The sequence below is a fragment of the Mirounga leonina genome, unplaced genomic scaffold, assembly GCF_011800145.1.
Source record: "Mirounga leonina isolate KUSES-001 unplaced genomic scaffold, KU_Mleo_1.0 Mir_114, whole genome shotgun sequence".
NCBI lineage: Eukaryota > Metazoa > Chordata > Mammalia > Carnivora > Phocidae > Mirounga > Mirounga leonina.
Window position 1 is genome coordinate 14,898,204 of NW_023270265.1, and position 15,872 is coordinate 14,914,075.

Below are 15,872 nucleotides of genomic sequence, written 5' to 3' on the forward strand. Positions count from 1 at the left end.
TGTCACAATACTCAGGGCCAGAGACTCAGAAGACAATAAGGGGGCTCCCTTCTTAGGAGTCACCGTACCAGAGAGGACCTGCCAGGTCACAGGTCACTTCACTGTCACCTATAGAATAAGCACATCCACAGGCCCCCCCCAAAGGTGCACAGATGGCTGACACGTGGAGGAGACGCAGGAATGAGAGAGCCACTCCTCCCCCACTGAGAGCAGGTGGTCCTTCAGTGGGACCCTTCTGGGCACTGCCCGATGAGCACAGACACCGGGGACTCGGAGGGGAGGTCGGGAGGGAGGGAGATCACGTGCTTTCCTCGGCCGGCAGCCCACTGCTTCTGAAGACCTGGGCAGAGAATCTCAAAAAACCTGAATATTTACCTGAAAGGACACAAAGTTTTTAACCCCACATGAGAATACTGGCCAGGTGTGACCTGGGAGATCTTGTCTGGCAAGAGACCAACTTTTCTTTCTCCCCACTTTCAGGAAGGGAAAAAGAACCTGAGAAAGCAAAGTTGATAGTAATGGTTATCAGAGGGGGGCAAAAATCACATTTGTACATTGCTAGGTTCAAACTGCACAATTCAGCCTGTTACCGTTTTTCACTCATTTTTCTCCCCCAGATATTTGGTTCGAGCCATGTGCCTGGTCCTTGGGAAGCAGAGGGATAAACCTCTGAGTCTTTGCTCATGTCCTTCTCCTCTGGGGTGATGGATATTCTACAAGTCCTCCATGATTTAGCTCAATTCAGCCCTTTCGTAAAGCTTTCCTGACCCCTGCCTTCGGTCTGCAGGAAATTCTCCTTGCTCTTCATCCTCAATTCCAGCACAGCACCCCCCAGACAGCTTTGTAATTGGCTGGGTCAATGTCCATTTCCCAAGGTCTCAGTGGCTCCTACAACCTTGACCCTTCCCCTCCAGGGACACAGGATGCCACTCCCAGCCTTGTCCTCTCTCCCAGAGCCACAAGGACTGTCAGGTTCAGCAGATAGAGACACGGCCGCGCGCTCGCAGGGCATCAGCCCCTTGGGGACCGCGGATCTCAGAGCCAACAGCTGTTTTCAGGTTGTGAGAAGTGGCGAAGCTTCCAAAATGTGCCTCCTCCAGCCTGGCAGAGCCCCTACCCACAACCCACCTCATTTCTGTGAGGTCTGTGTTTAGAGACCTACAGATTCCTCAAGATGCTTTTTAAGACTTCCTGCTCTTTGGGGCACCTGGGTGGCTCAGTCGGTTAAGCGGCTGCCTTCAGCTCAGGTCATGATCCCAGGGTCCTGGGATCGAGCCCCGCATCGGACTCTCTGTTCAGCGGGGAGCCTGCTTCTCCCTCTCCCTCTCCCCCTGCTTGTGTTCCTGCTCTCGCTGTCTCTCTCTCTGTCGAATAAATAAATAAAATCTTTAAAAAAAAAAAAAAAGACTTTCTGCTCTTTGCTGGCAAATTGTTAATCAGTTTGTGGCAGCATAAATAAAATTAGAGGGTTTAATTAAAACTAATGAATAAGTGAGCGGAGACCAGCCTGGCCGCTTTGCTCTCTGAGCCTCGGAGCAGTAAATAATGAAAGTGTCACACCACGAGTGATAGGTTTTAGCAGAAGTGTAGGGCCAGCAGAAATGAGGCCACAGAGAGCTCCTCCCCCCGGGTGCAATTTGCAAGTTGGTGGAATCCCCATTTTAGTATGTCTTATTAACTAATTCTGCAGAAACTGCTCTAGTTTTCTGGCCTTTCAAAAAAAAAAAAAAGGAAGAACAGAGTAGCACTCAGGATACCCATTCTCTACATATCCTTGGCATGCTTGCACAGGGCACTCCTTAAAGTCCTTGTCCTCGTGGAGGGGAACAGGGGGCACAATGATGAGCAGGGGGTACTACAGGCATTTCTTGGGCAGAGATCTGGAATTCTGACATTGTCAATGGGTAGGGCATAAAAGGGAGAATTGTCCTACACCCCACTTGACTTTCAAATTCTCCTAGAGATGGGTGTAGATTAAAACAAAAACAAACAAAAAAACATCTGTTTATAATTATTTGGGCTTATACCTGAACTCCATGTAAACATAAAGACCCTTTTGCACAATTTTATTAAGGACATGCAACTACCACGTGGGCAAAGTAAGCTGGGACTTTGCTTGGCAGCATTTTAAGAGTCACATCCCCAGTGGCAACAACCCTCTTAGTATCCACATCTCAAATATAATACCTGCATCCGTTCTCACTGTTGCTTGTCACTTTTAAGGTGATTCTACATACAGGTACAAGCATGTTACTATTCGTTTGCATCTGAGTGTGGGTCTGCCCGGGTATTTACATGTTGAAATGAATATGATTTTATTATGAATTACTTCCCTTCTATTTTACTTACCTAGGGCATTATACCAATTTTTTAAAACTGTGTGTAGGCGGTGTGAAGAAATATTTGTTATAGAAATGGGTGGGTTTGGATCAAATGAGTTTGAAAACCACCGCTAGTACCAACATGTGAATATGAAGATTGTTGAGAGGATTTTGGAGAATAAACTCTCCCACTGCTCCTTCTGTTCCCTGTCCCCACCACCTCATCAGCTCTGATTCAAGTTTGAAGAGACTTTCAGAAGCCATTTCCAAGCCCCTGGAGCAGCTCGTCAGCCTGGACAAGTTGCTCCAGGTCTCAACCCTCCATCCAGCTGGCTGCCATGCTCAGTCCCATCCCCAGCTCTCTCCCCACACACCCTACACCCACTCTAGCTCCTGTGACTCTTGAAGAAGGCCAGGAGTGTTCCTTACTTGGTTTTCCTTTTTTTTCCACTCACTATTATGGCCAGGGGTTTAGGGCTATGAAGGGAGGGATCCCAGACCTGGCCTGGACACTGGGACAATGTGAAAAGCAGGATTCCGAGATGACCCCCACGATTTCCCCCACACACTGCCGGACACGCCCTGCATAGTCCCCAGGGCTGTGAGTATGCCAAAGTCTCCAAACCACATTCCTATCTGCCACTGACACTTCAGTTAAAGACTGGATTTTAAGAAACAGAGTAGATAAGCATGACACTTGTTGTTGTTGTTGTTGTTTTAATTATTTGATTAATAGCTTCTCCCATGCTCAATAAATAATACTTTAAAAATACAGCATGATGCTTTATCAATGTGAGCATGGATCACACTGTGTTATAAGGCCCTGAAGGCAGGGATAGAAAGAACCCATTGTACCTCCATATCCTCCCTGCCTAACAAAATGCCTCAGACATGATTCTGTTTGGTGTTTATGAGATGGATGGCTGGGAGGCTGTCACGTGGGATCCTGAAGGGGTTTGCCAGGGTTTCCTTCTACCTCCTGGCTCTAGTATGCTCTTCTTAGATTGGAGCCATGGTTCTCAAACTGTGGCATGAGGCTGCATCAGCATCATGAATGTGGTCATTAAAGGCAGATTCCCAGGCCCCCTTCAGACCACCGAAACTGGGATTCCCCAGGAGTGGGCTGGGAACAGGCCTGTCTCCCAGCCTTGGCACCTGCCACATACTGAGTAGCAGCCTCCGGAGCTCCAGACCAGAGGAGGCATTTCTGACTCCACCACGTTCAGGGAAACGCCTCTCTTCCTTCATTCTCATCCTCACTGCGACCCTCCCACGTTTGGCTGTTTCTTTTCTTTACGTTTCCCTCCACTTTCTGGTTATCTCCCTCCTATCACACCAGAATAACTACCATGAAGTCCAGTGGTAATATTTTTCATAAAGTTATACTGTCTCACCTTTCCCACTCAGGAAATGTGGTATTTTGTTTGTAGCTGGCTGTTCTAGCTGGAGTCAGTACAGAACTGATACAGGTAAGGATCGGGGAACAAAGGTACAGAAATCGGGAAAGGTCCCAAGATAAATCCCAACTTAACAAAACAATACTCAAGGAAAGAATACAAAACCCTCTCAGACAATTAATGCCTTGGGATCACAGCTTTAATTTAAAATTTTTTAGATCCTTATTGGGGATGGGAGTTGGGAATCACAGCCAGTGTGGTGTGTGTTGTTTTCTGACTGATGGAGGCATTGAGGCCTTTGGTCCAGGGGACAAAAATGCCAGGCTCAGCAAGATTCCAAAGTGGAAGCAATTTGGAAATGGTTTGGAGATCAATTCCCTGCCCAAATGGTCTAAACAAACCCAAACCAGAGCTTTTTACACAAATGATTAGAAATGAAAGCAAAAATTTCGTCAAAGCAAAAGTGTGTGTGCAACATATTGGCCCCTTGGTGTCATTTGAAGGAAATTAATGTGGAGGGCCAAAGAGATGGAGTCTGCAATATGCAATGCTCCAGAGACCTTCCCGTGATTTTGTTCCTAGTGTAGCAGAAATGAATGCTCCCAGCAAACCTTCAGGGAGAAATAAGACATGTGAATAAGTAAGATTAATCAGTAAAGCTAGCGTCGACCTAATGAGTCATCTTTGACATCATAAAACTTGAAAAATACAAGGTTGTAGCTTATCAGATCTGTGCATGCTCAGAAGAAGCAAAATGGGGGCTGCCCAAGTGCACAGCTGTGGGCCGCTCTTGAGCACATCAGGCCTCGCAGAGCAGAAGAAATTGAAACATGGCTGCATTGGGGGTTTATTGAGCTACTCTAGGTATGTTTTTGCGGAGACTTGGGGTGGGGTGCTGGGGTGGAGAAAATCAAAGGTGTGGGGGCTCATGCACCTTCTACACTCAGGAACCCCTTTTCTGCTATTCAAATGGAGCTCCCATGGACACTGTTTCCATCCAAACACACCACCCACCAGGATTTCCTGGGAGGTAGCAGCCCTTCCTGGGAAACTGGGGAGAAGAGGGTCACAGAGCACGGCCAGGACAGGACCTCCATGGGGCAGGACCTTCAGAAGTTTCCAGGCCCCACAGAAAAGCGTTTGGCGTGGCCTTATGTCTACCAAGCTGCCGATTCTCCACTCCCATTTGTCATCTGATCCTGCCGGCTGCTCACATGCAGCCTTGACTTCCCTGGGGCCCGAAAATCTCTTCATGTCTCTCCCTTTGCAGCTCTGATTATCCCCACACTCAATCAGGGAGAAACTGAGGGTCAATGTTCTGTCCTTACAAACCGCAGACCCTTTTGGAAGGTAGTCTGTGCCCCAGGTATCCCACCCCTGCCACCCTTAACCATCAAAATACCAAACCTCCTCCAGAGGGAATCATGGATGCATGGCAAGCCAGACCATGGCCTCTTGACCACATACTCCCCAGGTATGTCCCGGGTTTGAAAACTTTCTTTAAACACACAAATAGCTGAAATCCTCCCTCCGTCTATTGACCGATTCCATGTCGATGGTGGACAACACACCCCCATCAGTCCTAGAGGGTCCCTCGTGGTTAGAGCTCCCTGAAAGAACAACAAGGTCCCAGGATGCCTGGGTGGCTCAGTAGGTTAAGCATCTGCCTTTGGCTCAGGTCGTGATCCCAGAGTCCTGGGATCGAGCCCCCCATCAGGCTCCCTGCTCAGCGGGGAGTCTGCTTCTCCCTCTGCCTGCCTCTCCCCCTGCTTGCGCGTGCTCTCTCTCTCTCAAATAAATAAATAAAGTCTTAAAAAAAAAAAAAAAAAAGCACAGCCAGGCCCCTCCACTGCCGCTGTGCACAGCCAGGTTCTATAGGAGTGGGGTCCTCTCTGCAGAGATCACACCACCTCATGCCAGCACTCGCATCTCTCCAGTCCTCTGCACACACTGCCAGTCCTGCACTGGGTGGCTAGATGCCTGGTTTATTCCACAAGGCTCAGCTACAGCACTCAGTGTCCTGGGCACACAGCACCATTACCCTCACCTTGAGTGGCAGATCCCGGAAGTCCTCGGCAAGGGCATCAGATCTGGCCCACTTTCCTGGGCATGTGCATACTCCCTGTTCATGCATGCACCTAGAGGAGAAGTTTCTGGGACCCTTCCTCAAGACAGCCATTGAATATATGAAAAGGCACAGACTTTGAGGCCATGTGACAACAGGCTTGGCCTGGTGTCCTGGCTTAGCCACTGATATGAATCCTGGGAAGTGAGTTAGTATCTCAGAGCCTTGGTTTCCTCACCTTATATTCATTCAATGGCTATGTACTGTTTCTGCTGTGCACCTGCTCTATTCTAGGCACTGAGGACACAGCAGCAAGTAACAAAGATACAATCTCTGCTCCCCTGGAACAGAGGAGAGAGGTCTGAAGTGGAAACAAGTTTGGAAGCCTTCAGGACGCAGATGGAATGTGAAGCCATGAAATCAGACAAGAACACCTGGAGGCAATGTATAATTAGAAAGATGGATCAAGCTCTAGAGCCTCTAACATTTACAGTTCAAGCATGAGAAACCAGCGAAGAAGACAGAAACTGGAGTAAGAGGAAAAATGGGAAGGAGAGAATGTCACAAAAACCAGGAAAAACAGTATCTCAAGAATCAGGGAATGGTCCTTTGTGTTTATAGCACCCACTCCATAGGACCAAACCGTATAGTATATGCAAAAGTCCCTATGCGCCATGCCTTGAATGTCCACCTCTTACTATTAAAAGGCCTATTGTTGTCTGCCTCCCGGGCCTATGGCTCTCATGAGGCGCTTGTGGGCCACTCTGTCCCAAATTGCCAGTGATTTTATAAAATGAAGAGCAATAACAGCACTGTTTCCCACAGGAAGTCCACTAGAAATTGTAGTGATCATTGGGTAACAAGAAACTTTCAAAGGAATGGACCCGGAAGGATTAACTGAGAGAGAATGGAAAGAGGAATAAAGAGTTCATAAACATCACCAAGGTTGCAGAAAACAGGTTTGCCAAAGAAAGAGTAAAGGATTATTCTAAACCTCAGTAAGACACTGAGACCAAACATTTAGTCCTGATTGCATATTGGTTGATAAAACAGGTTATCTATAAAGTAGTTGGATTGACAAGAGATGTAACTTTTGGACCTTTTGTAACAGAGCATGCAATCTGAAACTATTATTTCAAAAGGTAAAATAGCCCAGTCATTTCTGAACATCTCTATTGTTTCTCCATGTCTTGAACAAACCACAAGAAAAGGGTCACAACAACAACCATGAGCTTTAAGTGCTTGACTCGTGTGTGTGTGTGTGTGTGTGTGTGAGAGAGAGAGAGAGAGAGAGGGAAATGCACAAAAGAGAGTCAAATTAGGGAGTAAATTAATCTTTTTTTTAAAAAGATTATTTACTTATTTATTTGAGAGAGAGAGAGAGCAGAGCGTGTGAGAACACAAGTGAGGGAGGCAGAGGGAGAGGGAGAAGCAGGCTTCCCGCTGAGTGGGGAGCCCGACATGGGCTCAATCCTAAGACCCTGGGATCATGACCTGAGCCGAAGGCAGACGCTTAACGACTGAGCCCCCCAGGTGCCCCTAACTTAACCTTTTGAAAATCATATTTCTATGTGAAATACTGTGTAAGATGTTTCTCTTTAAATCTTTCTCCTCTCTTTCACCATCTCTCTCTCTCTCCCTCTCTCTCCTGCTCCTTCTCTCTCTTTCTCAAAGTACTATTGGCTTTTAAAATTTGACATTACAGATACAACTTTGTCTAGCTAAACAAGGTCCTACATTGTATTCCCTATACTAAGTAAAAAGAAAACACAAATACATTTTGCAGATTATTTTGGATTCTCATAGACCCCCAGATGGCCCCAGTATCTGATCTATTTAAAAGAGCCAAGGCCAGGGACGCCTGGCTGGCTCAGTCAGAGAAGCATGTGACTCTTGATCTCGGGGTGATGAGTTTGAGCTCCACGTTGGTTGTAGAGATTACTAAAAAAAATAAATAAAACTTAAAAAAATAAAATAAATAAAAGAGTCAAGGCCAAAGACGAGAATTTGTAGCTGGTTTCTACCTCTTGCTGATGCTAACCTATCTACCACCCTGGGAGGAAGCACAGAGGTGCCCATAGAGCAGTTCCACCACATCAGAACTTCACACAGACCTTACACTCTCAGGGCTTTGCTCCTTTGCCTTGCTTCTTTGTTAAATACCACAGAGCTGCCAACTCTCTGACTGGGCCTGGGTCGGCTTTTTCTCTGCCATTACACCAGACTCTAGTGACTGTCCAGTGTCCTCTGGCCTCTCCCCAGTCTTTGATTCTCAGCTTTGTCATCCTGTGCTGGTCCTCAGCTCAGTTAGACCATGTTCTGCTTTTAGTCAACCAATTATTCACTAACCTATACACAACACTGCATCCTTCCACCCCCCTGACCATCCGGTAAGCATTTATTGATCACCTTCTCTGTTTCAGATCCTATACTTGATGCTGAGAAGTCAGATATAATGAAAAAATAATAATACAACAAAACTAGATTTTTGAGAGGGAGTAATAAGGACCATATTTATGCCTCCACATGGAACAACCAAAAATCCAGTCAAAATACATGAAACAATGGATTTTAACACATTGGACACCAGGCAATGAAATACAGAGGTGGCAAAAAATCAAGATGAGCCCTAAAATTGCCTCAGCTTTCCACCTTGAGAACAATTCCAGGTTGTAATACAAACAGGAGGAACTGAAACAGGGCCAGAAAACTCTGATTTGAGAACATGGAGCTGGGAGTCTAGGACAATCAAGGTAGCTAATGTTTAGAGGGCAGAATACCAGGAAGGAGTGAGGACTACAGAGACTTACAGACTCACAGAGAGTCTCCCTTGAGTATTTAGCAGAGTATTGACCAGCATGTTTATGTAAGGAAATTGCCCAGGTCAGGGAACAATGCCTATGCTCACACAATGACTGGAATATGCCTGTTCCTACCAGACAGACTGGAAAACCTCATAATTCACAATAGAAGTACTCAGGAAAGTCTTGTCTCATAATACCAAATAATTAACCCGAGACTGGGTACTGCTCCAGACCCACCAAACAAATTATAAATTAAACTTAAAGAATCAAACTGTCTCCAAGTAAATTATACTGCATCCCAGGACAAAGCTCAGGAAGATTTATAATAATAAAACACATTCAGCAACCAGAAAGGCGAACTCATAACATCTGACATTCAAAGATTGCCAGGCATTCAAAGAAGCAGGAAAATATGATTCATAATGAGGATAAGGAACTTATTTAAAAAAACCCAAGTTAAATTCCTGAGATGAAAACTGCAATATAAAAAATGAAAAATACAATGGATAAGATTAATGGCAGAATATAAATTGCAGGAAAAAAGATTAGTGAACTTGTAAATGAAAGCTATCCAAAATGTAATAGAGAAAAATGAATTTTAAAAATGAACAGAGCATCAGTGAGTTATAGGACAACTTTAAGCAAACTAATCTGTGTGTGACTGGAGTCCCTGAAAGAGGGAGGGAACAGAAAACATTTGAAAAATAATGGCTGAAAAGTTTCCAAACTTGATGAAAACAATGAACCTACAGATCCATGAAGCTTACCAAACCCCAAGCATAAGAAATATGAAGAAAACTACACCAAGGTATATCATAATCAAATTGCTCAAAACCAGTGTGAAAGAGAGAATCTTAAAATTGTTCAAAGGGAAAAAAACATGTTATGTACAGAAGAACAAAGATAAAGAAGACTGAAAATTTCTCTTTGGAAACAATGCAGACAGGAGCACAGTAGAGCAATATCTTTAAAGTACTGATAGGAAAAAAATCAGTCTAGATTTTTATACCCAAAACAAACATCTTTCAAAGACAAAGGTGAAATAAAGACTTTTTCTGACATAGGGAAGCTTAAAGAATATATCATGGGGGCGCCTGGGTGGCTCAGTTGGTTAAGCGACTGCCTTCGGCTCAGGTATGATCCTGGAGTCCCGGGATCGAGTCCCACATCAGGCTCCCTGCTCAGCAGGGAGTCTGCTTCTCCCTCTGACCCTCCTCTCTCTCATGCTCTCTTTCTCTCATTCTCTCTCTCGCAAATAAATAAAATCTTAAAAAAAAAATTTTTTTTAAAAAGAATATATCATGAGTAGACCTGCAATATAAGAAATGTTAAAGGAAATCCTTCAAACAGAAATAAAATAATACCAGATAGAAATCTGAATCTATCCGAGAGCCTGGATGGCTCAGTCAGCTAAGCAGCTGACTCTGGATTTTGGCTCAGGTCATGATCTCAGAGTCATGAAATCAAGCCCTGACTTGGGGGCTCTGTACTGGGCATGAGCCTGCTTGGGATTCTCTCTCTCCCTCTGCTTCTGTCCCTCTCCCCTCCCCCCCATGCTCTCACTCTCTCTAAAATAAATAAATAAATAAATAAATAAATAAATAAATAAATAATTTTTAAAAATTTAAAATTTTTAAAAAAGAAGTCTGGATCTATTCAAAGAAACAATGTCATAAAAGGTAACTATATCGGTAAGTATGTAAGACTTTTTTATTATTTAAGTTGATTTAAAAGATAACACAGTTTAAACAAAAATGATGATAATGTATTATAGTAATTATTTGTAAAATAAAGTATATGACAATAGCACAAAGGCTAGGAGAGAGAGTAAGTACACTGTTATAAGGTTCTTTATCCTATATGTCAGGGCTTCTCAATCACTCCAATAATGACATTTTGGACCAGGTAATTTTTCACTGTGAGGTACTGTCATGTGCACTGAAGGATTTTTAGCAGCATCCCTGTCTTCTACCCACTAAAGGCCCCTATTGTCTAGACATTGCAAACTGTCCTCTCAAGCACAGAATTGCCCCCAGTTTAAAACCCGTGTTCTATCTGTAATGCTTTAATATCACTTGAAGGTAGACCATGATGATTTAAAGATACGTACTCTAAACCCTAGAGCAACTGCTAAAATCACAAAACAAAGAGTTAGTAGGCCAACAGAGAATATATAATTGAATATTAGAAAATATGAAAAGAGTTAAAATGGAACAAAGAGGGCGCCTGGGTGGCTCAGATGGTTAAGTGTCTGCCTTCGGCTCAGGTCATGATCCCAGAGTCCTGGGATCAAACAAGAAGTCCAAGTCCTTCTCCTTGGGAGCCTGCTTCTCCCTCTGCCTCTCTCTCTCTCTGTCTCTCATGAATAAGTAAATAAAATCTAAAAAAAAAAAAAGGAACAAAGATAGGATACACAGAAAACAAATCATAAGATGATAGACTTGAACTTAATCATATAAAAGAATCACATAAAATGTACATGGTTTAAACATCCAATTAGAAAACAGAAATTATCAGACTGGATGAAAAAGCAATACCAAAACTACATGCTAAAAGAAAAGCACTTTAAGTATAAAGACAGAAATAGATTAAACATCAAGGTGGAAAAAAAACATATGACAAGATAACACTAGTCAAAAGAAAACTTCAGTGGCTATATCAACATCAGACAAAGGAGACTTCAGAGCAAATAATGTCAGGGATGGAGAAGGTCATTTCCTAAAGATAAAGGGGCCAATTTATCAAGAGACACAGGACCATGTCCCTCACTCTCGATCTGAAGTATCTTCAGAAAATGATGCACCCACTGCCAGAAATTGAAGAATTTAGGGAATTAGAAATTAGGCAAACCAAAGTCAAATTTCAATCATTAAATAGTTGGGCATTTAGCATCAGCATTTCCCCAAGCCTGAGTAAAATAATGATACTTCTTGCTATGAGAGGCCCTGGGAGAATGCCGTGGGTGGGGCTAAGCACACCTGGGAAGTGATTCTCCCTCTTTTGGAGACAGATGGACAGTAGACTGTCCCTTGTCCCTAAGCAAGGCATGCCAAGACCTCTATCTGTCTTCTGAAAGGGAAGTGGTCTATGAATCTGCTCTGAGGGAGGAGGACATGTATCTTCTGTTTCAAGCAGATGTTTGAAAGCCCCTTTCTTTAACAAACCTACTTGTTTAAAACCCAGTTTGAATGAGTTATATATCATAAAGACATAATTCATTTTTTAAAACCTGCTTGCTTACTCTTTTGATATATATCTTAAATAAACTGGGGAAAAGAACTTGTTTCTTCATGCCCAAATAGAACCAAGGAGATGTTTTATAGCTGTCTCTGTGGACCTATAATTTTGCCCCAGAGACGGTGATGTTGGTCAGAACAATCCCCACCTTTTGTTGAAACAGCTGCCCAATTGTCCTTAGAGGGGATTGACTAGGTGACAGGAAAAGCCAATGAGTCCCTCCACCCTATCCTATTGTCAGGCAAACCCCACCAGCTCCATAGACCAGGGCCATGTGTGTGGATTGTCTCTAAATCCCAGCCATCCCCTCAGATAATGCATGGATGTTACATGGTGCTGTTTACATCTGGGCACATAGGGGGGAAAACCTCAGACGACACTTGGTGTCCAGGTGGTCTGCTGTTTCCAATTTAGGGAGAATGAAGCATCAGAGTATAGTCTAGCCTGGATAGGGACAGACACAGCCCAGGTCTTCGCAGATCCTAAAATACCTATTATGTGCTGGGGCTTTACAGACCTTATCTCACTAAATCCTCAGGAAATGGAATATCAGTCACCTGCCCAAGATCACAACAGCAAGTGGCAAATCCTAAGTTCAAATCAGGTCTTCCAACTCTGATGATTTCAGATTTCTTGGTTCATCTTAGAAAGAGGTCATTTCGGGCGTCTGGGTGGCTCAGTCGGTTAAGCGGCTGCCTTCGGCTCAGGTCATGATCCTGGAGTCCCAGGATCGAGTCCCGCATCGGGCTCCCTGCTCGGCGGGGAGTCTGCTTCTCCCTCTGACCCTCCCCCCTCTCATGTGCTCTCTCTCTCTCTCTCTCAAATAAATAAATAAAATCTTAAAAAAAAAAAAAAAGAAAGAGGTCATTTCGTAATCCTGAAATTGCACAGACAAAGCAGAACATTTTTGACCCTGCCCATTTAACTTCAGCCACATTTTGACCAAATTTCCTGGGAGGGGCGGATTTGTTAAAAATAGTCAACCCAAAATATAATAGGTAAAAAAGCATAGACAAAAAATTTAATTGATTAAGTAACTGATTAACCCTCTCCTAAAGAATATTCACGGAGGTACAAGTTATATTGGGGAAATTTGATATGGATTATTAAAGCCCAATGTATAAGTAAAATCTTCATTGAGGAATTTACAAGAAGAAGAATTTATCCCCGCGAAGATACTTTCAGTGAAACATTAAAACCAAGAAGCAGATGAATGGATGCATGATTGAACATCAGAGGAAGAGCATGTCATTCTCAAGAGTGACCAGACAGTGGCAGCAAAGACCAGTAATGGAATCAAACTGGCCAGTGGTTCTCTAAGTATGGTCTCAGAACCAGCAGCCCATTCAGGAAAGGTGTAAGATAATTTCAGGCAACGACAAACAAAGCCCTGCTGAGAATTTGTTAAAAATACAGATTCTCAGACCCACTGAATCCGAAACTGGTGGGGCCCAGTACCCTATGTGTTAACAAACCCTCCAGGTAATGCTGATGTCCACTCAGGAAACTGTGCAGCCAGTTTTCCCCTTTTCATGTGACCTCCTGGGGCATCCATTCCAGGGAGGGGAGACAGACAATAAACATAATCTGTAAACTATGTATATGAGGATTCACACTGGAAAAGAAGAAAAGCAGCCGGGGATAAGAAGTGCGGAGAGCAATTTTAGGCAAGGTTGTCTGGAAAAGCTTCATTAATAAATGCAGATCAGAGGGAGATGAGGAAATGAGATATGCAGATGGATTACTTTCCAAGCAGAGGGTCGAACTCATGCAAAGAGTGGAACAGCCATGCAGAGGACCTGCCAAGTGGCAGTGAGGGTGGGATCTAGACCATAGGGCCTGGAGGCCACTGGGAGGACATGGTGCTGATGTCTAATCTTCAGAGGGCAATAATTAAACAGATGATGTGGTTCCTCTATTAGATTATTGGTTTTCAAAGATAATAACTCTGGTTGCTGTCAGGTTGGAAAGAGGCACCCTATCATGGGAATGGAATCAGGCATCATGCTTTCAGAAAGCCATTTGACTTTATGTATTAGGAGATGCAAAAATGGTCCTACCATTTGGACCAGTCATTCCACATCTGGAAGTGTATCCTTAAAAAAAAAATAGGGATTCTTATTTTGTTTCTGTCAATTAGCCACAGAAAGCGAGTTGGCTCCCAGGGCCTTGACACAGAGCCCCTCCAACCCCAGTGCTTTGCACTCCAGTATGTCACCCCCACACCCAGCCCCCACACAGGACCCCCCACCTGCAGTACCTGCCTCCGGGTGTAGCCTCCGTCTTCTCTTCCCTGGACAGCAATGGTCAGGGTGTGCCTCTCTCCCCTGCCCTCTGGCCTGGGGCAGCCCATTCACACTCCATGCCTTGCTCAGGAAAGAGTTCTCTTCCTCTCTCTTTCCAAAATATCCAGATCCCGATCCTGCAACAGGTGCCTCTCTCCATCCCTCCTACAAGGGTCTGAGCCTGGGCCAGTTGGACAGGGGCAGAGGGGACAACTTGGGCATCTCTCACTCCCACCACAAGTAGAAGGTCTTATCTGGTGGTCCTCCATGTGGGGTATAGCCTGGACCCTTCCTGAGCCCCTTGGGAGTGCTCATTGGGTCCCACGTCTCACTAGGGAGGGCTGAGGAGGGCTATTCAGGGCAATGGCTGGCCCTGCTGTTCTCTCTCTTTCCGGCCACTAGAGGACGAACAGAGGCTTTCTGAGCCCATCAACCCTGCAGACTAACTCAGAAGGGAGGCTGGAATTGGCTCAGTATCTGAGGTCAGAAAAGAAGTACATTCAAAAAGAAGAAGAAGAAGTACATTCCAGGTCAAGTAATCTGCTATCAGATGGCATCCAAGAAGTTCAAGTGAGGAAATGGCACCTGTCTTCCTGTCACTTGTTCATTTACAAACCCACAGACTGTCCACTCTTTGTTAGTTTGGCCAGGCCTGGAACCTGATGATAGTCAAACCCTCTGCTCGGGCCTCATAGCCCATGGGAGACAGGCACAGTCCTTATGAGGGATGCGTGCATGTGTCATCAAGAATTAGTTTGAAATGGGGCGCCTGGGTGGTGCAGTCAGTTGGGCATCTGACTCTTGGTTTTGGCTCAGGTCATGATCTCAGGGTCATGGGATGGAGCCCCCTGTCGGGCTCCCTGCCCAGCGTGGAGTCTGCTTAGGATTCTCTCTCCCTCTCCCTCTGCCCCTCCCACTAATGCTCTCTCTATCTCTCTCTCACTTAAATAAATAAATCTTTTTTAGAAAAGAATTAGTTTGAAACTAACTTTAAACTAGCATCTTAATTATCTGAGGAAACAATGTTCTGGCTAGTCTCCCTGATACTCAGAGTTTATCATGTTCTCCACCGAGAGTGCCCCCAATGATCTCCCCACTATTACCAGCCCAGCTGCCCAGTTCCCCACACACCTGTGGAGAGAGGGAAACCACCTCTACATTCACACCTGCGGCTACAAAGTCTCTGCATCCCTGTCCATGTCACCAGCTGGAGCTCCAGGACTAGTCAGGGGATCCATCTCCTGCTCAGGCAATCCCAAGTCAGACCTCGATGCAGAATTGGACACCTGTAGCCAGTATGGTCAGAGGTAGGGTCACTCAGGGGTGTCCCTGGCCACCTGCCCACGCCCCCATGGGATCGTTTCTTTCCATCAAGATATAGGTTTTTTTCCTCCAGAACCTCCCATGACCTCACCAGGAGTTTGAGGGTTGAAATACCCAACTTTCCATCCCCGACTTGTTCTCTCACAGAGACCTCCTCTCGGGGCCTCGTCTTGCCACATGGCCACAGAGCAGGCCTCCGAGTTTCTTCAGATGTGTCTTAACATCTTCGTACCTCAACAAGAAGGGGTCACAACTCTGGTCGCTTTCCTCCCTGCAAACACCTCCAGAGAAAGCCCCTTTTTATTCATTTTTCCACATGTGCCAGACATGGTGTCAGCTCCTGGGGACACAGTGGTGACAGAGCTGAGGGAGGTATAGCTCACATTTATGAAGCATTAGCCATCATCAATCTTCCCCAGCATCCCTTTCCTGCTCTACCT